Source organism: Mesocricetus auratus, unplaced genomic scaffold (assembly GCF_017639785.1).
Source record: "Mesocricetus auratus isolate SY011 unplaced genomic scaffold, BCM_Maur_2.0 contig_13308_pilon_obj, whole genome shotgun sequence".
In the NCBI taxonomy this organism is placed as follows: Eukaryota; Metazoa; Chordata; class Mammalia; order Rodentia; family Cricetidae; genus Mesocricetus; species Mesocricetus auratus.
Window position 1 is genome coordinate 6751 of NW_024434915.1, and position 4919 is coordinate 11669.

Consider the following 4919-nt stretch of genomic DNA (forward strand, 5'->3'; position numbering starts at 1 on the left):
CATGATAGAGTAGCTTTGGGATGTTGCTCTCTGTGACAGAGACACCTAGAACAGGCATCATACTCTGTGCTGCTTCTAAGCTTCACCTGGCTCCTTACCCAGCACTCACCGCTCTCCCTCGCAAACCACAAGGAAGCCAGGTGTGGTGCAAACCTGTCACCCAGCGCTTGAGAGGCTGAGGCCGGAGGACTGGCAATTCAAGGCCAGTTTGGGCACCCCCCAAAAAGTCCCCAAAGATCACCAGCTGCTTCCAGGCACAATCCCAGCCTCTCTGGATTTTCCATGAACACAGAAAAGTAAGGTCCAGAAAATTCCCTCACCGGGAGCTTAACAGAGTTGACATGGCCAACCAGCTTACTCACTCCTTAACATGTTTATTCAACAGAGAAACTGGATGAACACAGTATGGGGACATGATCTGTCTCTTCAAAGCTCTAAGTTTGTCACTGGTCCAGCATATAGGTCCAAGATGCCCCCACAAGTTGCTCATGATCTAAATTCTTTTAGCCCAGGGTGCTTAAAATTTTTCTTCTCCTCTTTGTTCTTGAGACTCTTGCTATACAGCCCAGGTTGGTCTCAAACTCAGGATCTTCCTGCCTCGGCAATTCTGCTGGGACTGCATATGAGGCTGCTCCAAGCTCCTGACCCCTGGTCCCTAAAGACAACTACATCAAGAAACAAGGTTCTTCACAATGATAATTAAAATGAATCAAGGTCCCCAGCATGAACCTTCATCTGTGTGGCTGGTGCCCTCCAAGGAGGAAGTAGGACGCAGGGACACAGAGGGAAGATGGGGCCACCCGTGAGCCTGGCGTAGATGACATGAGGTGGCCATGCCCGCACTTGGTCTTGACCCTGGCCTTCTGACCCTTCTGACAGTGAAGCCCTGTGGGTTGCACATCCAGTCTGTGGCAGACGAAAGCCTGCCAGAATCATCTCTAGCTTAACCCATCTCACACGTCCACGTGTGCATAGGACACCCAGCAGAGCCAGGATCTACACAATGAGTCAGCTCCGCCAGCTTATTCATCACCCCACAAGCCTCCAGGCTGAACCCCTGAATCACTTCTCAGGGATCCCTGACTAGGAAATGAGCAGATCACTAACTCATCAGCTGCATTCTTCTAACGTGCCTAATCGTGGAGGCTTTTCCCAGCCAAGTGGATAGCCATGCAAAGACAAGGCCCTTTGTTCTGCCCCTCCGGACCACGAGGGAGGGCAGAAGAGAAGGGCCTGTCTTGCTCTGTGAGGAGGCCACGCCTGGGCCAGGCTGAATGGTGGGCCGGGCAGGGGCTGCCTGGCACAGCTGGGTTGGGGACTTCAAAGACACAAAGGCCTGGCAGGTGGGACATGGGGGGGACATCGGAGAGAGGATCATCAGTTGGAAAAGCCCCAGTGTGGACGACCTTCCGCACTGAGGTGAAGCAGCTGTGTCATGGTCATTGGTGAGAAAGGGGTCAAAAGGAACAGGCAAGCAGAGAGGGGACAGCAAGGGACACACAAACCCCAAAAGAACTTCAACAGTGTGGGAAAGGATGAGCACCTCGAGGGCCTGGGCCCATGGAGGAGTTAATGTACTTTATCAGAGGTGTAGCAATCAGACACCCTCAGAGAATGGAGTCTGGTATAACTAATCTTGCAAGAAAAGGAAGTTTGTTACCAGCTAGGGACAGAGTCAATGGTGACACAAAGAAAAGAGAGACAATGGCCCTGCTGTGCCCACCAGGCTATCTCAGCTAGCCCACCTGCCCTGGTCCTCCGAGGGTGACCCCTCCTCCTACCCAGCTGCCCTCAGAATCTAGCAACCAAGGTCTCCCTACCTCTCCCCCAAGCCTGCAGATGCCCTAGAGAAGCACTAAAGCCATTCAGCACTGTGGCCAAATTTTCACGCTCAGCATCTATTCTCACCTTGGGTTCATTCTGTGTGGCCCACTCCACATGACACAACCCGCCATCAACTTTGGTCACCACATTCGTGATGATGCAGCTGGGGACACTTCAGCATCTCAGGGAGGACATGGCGGTCCTGGGGACAAAGAAGGACCCCACAGCAGACATCAGGATAGTTTGACAGCCAAGTGTGGATTCAGGGCTATTCTAGAGGGTTGGGGTTCAAGGACTTGTCTCTTTGCTCTTGGGGTGCTGGGATGCTAGTGCCTTGTGTGTGATAAGAGCTAGTATATGAGCCTAGCCTCCCAGCCATGCTTCATGGTTCTAGAAAGCCTATGGATCAACTCCAAACCAGACCTGCCTGAGTCCATTTTGTAAAACAGGAACAAAGACCCTCTCCTGGTGGTTGACTGGACAAGACAGCTGAGACAAACAAAAGCAGGGACCACACTAAATATGCCAAAAAGCAGAGTGAAGAGGGGTGTCTCTGCTTCTGTTACTGGGGGTTCATCACTGACATGGCTTTCCAGGTGTGGCTGGGGCAGCCACCTCTTTCAAGGAAACATGACAGAAACCCCTCATCCTAAACCCCGGTCTCAGAGTCCCCAACTCTGCCCCTGTGATAACCCCTGCCACCCATCAGTGAGGACCTGCCTGACTGGGAATATTATTCTTTCATGTAAAGGAACGGTAGTCGTCCCTCTGAGGCACAAGACGAACTCAGATCTGCTCTCAGGAGGTAACAAGCACTTGACACAACCAGCTGTTGCTCAGTTAGACTTTGGACCCACCCAGCACATGCCACTCCAGAGAGATGAGAGAAGGGAAGCCACAATTTCATGGTCTCTTGTCAGGAAGGGAGTCAAGCCAGGAGTCCTGAGTCCCTACCTAACCCACATGGTCACCAACTAGACTCGAGAGGGTTTTGCCTAAGCAGGAGGTCAAAGCCACAGCTTTATACTCTATGCAAGAAGCACACTGGACGCTTGGCTGGTGGTGGCTCCAAGGTGGAACACTCACCTAGTGTGCATGCATAAGGCTCTAAGTTCCATGCCCAGGATTGCAGGGCAGGAGACATAGGGGAGTCAGGGCTGCACATAACCAAAGGGTATGCACCAGAGACACAAAAGCTAATACGTGGTGTTAGCTTCTGAAAAAGGCTGACACAGGCCAATCCAGTCACGATGCAGAGAAGGAAACAGGAGAGCCTTGCACAGAACACAAGGCACTTCTTCCAGGAGACCCCACTGAGTCGCATGTTCGGAGTGCACAGAGAAAACCACATGGTCATGCATAGGAAGATCCAAGTCCTCTCTGGGGTCTCCAGACCCAAGGAGTCTCTGATATGTCAAGAGGCAGGACTGGGCAGTGTGCCCTGGGGCAAGCTAAACTGAAAGCTTTCTTCCAGAACATACTGGAAGTGAATAGGGCAGTCATGTCTCTGAGTCTTTCTTTATATTCAGATTCCTGTACCAAATGGAGCTCTAACCCTGGCCTCCCTTCTACAAGCACACAGCAGATAGGGGTCCTGGCAATGGGGAGGGGAAAGGAGAAAGTCATTCCAATCAAAACTAGGCAACTCCAAGCCCCTGAAGCAGCAGATGGGCCACCTCCAGCCATTCCTGGACACCTTAAGAACCTGGGGTCTCAAAGACCAGACAATACCCAGGGAAGGAGGGAGCTGCAACAGGGGCTGCAAGGTGGGCATCTTTAGGTGCTGGCGCCCGAGACAGCGAGGCCTCCCCTATGAAGGCCTGGGCTAGGGGTCCCCAGAAAAACAAGGGAGGGCTTGCTGGCAGCTGCACTTCCCTGGGGCAGCGCCCACAACCACTGCCAGGGACACGTTTCCTGTATGTCGATTTTTACCCATTTAAGTCCGAGGATGTGAACTCTCTTGAGAGGGTGGCTTCCACCCTACGCAGCTGCCTTCCTTCTGAAGCGCTGGGACTTCTCCCTAGCTCCCCTAGAATCCAGCTAGCCCTTTCTTGAAAGTGATGCGCATTCCAAGGCAGGGAGAGACAGACCCAGAGGGTGCTGGGACTCGCCCTCAGGCGGATCACCCAGCTGTTGGGGTGTTAAGTCAGGAAGAAGATGAATCAAGAAGGGGAAGGCGGGGGCTAGCCTCCAAGGCTGCATCCTGTCATCTCCCGGGCCGCTGGAGCCCTCTCCCCCTCCCTCTCCTAGTCCTCTCTCCTCCTTCTCCTCCTCCTCCTCCTCCTCCTCCTCCTCTCCTCTCCCCTCCTCGGGCCCTCTGAGGAGCTGTTCTTGCGAGGCTTTCCAGGCCCATCTTTTGCTCGCTCCACTCCTAATAGCGGGCTGCCACAGACCCAGTCTCGTTCTCTGAGCACCCGGAGAACCCTGCCGAGGGTAGATGCCTCTTTCCCTAGCCTGGGCCCTCGGCTCCGCCTCCGTGGCCTCCCGGGTTTCCTGAGACCCTCCAGTTGCCACCTCAGTCACGTCCTCTCCTCAGCCGCCGCTCAAAGGCGCCTTCGAGCCCCGTGAGCCCGCCAGCCTCGCCCCCATCAGCTTCCCCGCGTCTCCCAGGCCGCGCGCGTCCCGCCCTCGCGCCCCGGGACCCCTGCAGCAACCCCGAGAACTCACCTGGACCTCGGCCGCCCCGCGGCCATGCCCCATCCGCGAACACGTCACGGACGCCCCCTGCGGTTGGTGCATTCCAGTTTCCCAGCTGCGCGGAGCGGTGAGAGGCGGGGTGCTGCGGCAGCCCCGTCCCCGCCCCGCCCGCGACTCTGGCGGTTAGCGCGCTCCGAGTGCAGCCGGAAGCCACGCCCGCCCCCGCCGCCCTTCGCCGGGTGATGTAAACCAGCGAGCTCGAGCGCTCGGCGGGCACGCTCAGCGTGGACAGCACCCATTGCCGCGCTACACGGTCCTCCCTGCCTGCGAGCGGGCGGGGCCCTGGCCCGTGCGCCTTTGAGTGGAAGGCGGGAAAATGGCGGACTCCTCGGAGCAGGGCGCGGCGTGAGTTGGGGATGCAGGTGGGCGGAATGTGGGGCCGCAGAGGGGCTCTGAGC

The 4919-nt window shown here is 56.0% G+C and overlaps 1 long non-coding RNA gene across 1 annotated transcript; it reads right to left on the reverse strand.

Annotated features, from left to right (window-relative positions):
• Positions 1 to 358: 358 nt before the first annotated feature.
• LOC121138666 lies at positions 359 to 4646 on the reverse strand. The gene is made up of 3 exons (XR_005875556.1): positions 4492 to 4646; positions 1909 to 2026; positions 359 to 665 (listed from the first exon to the last, which is right to left on the reverse strand). It is a non-coding gene; the product is annotated as an uncharacterized LOC121138666 (long non-coding RNA).
• Positions 4647 to 4919: the final 273 nt, after the last annotated feature.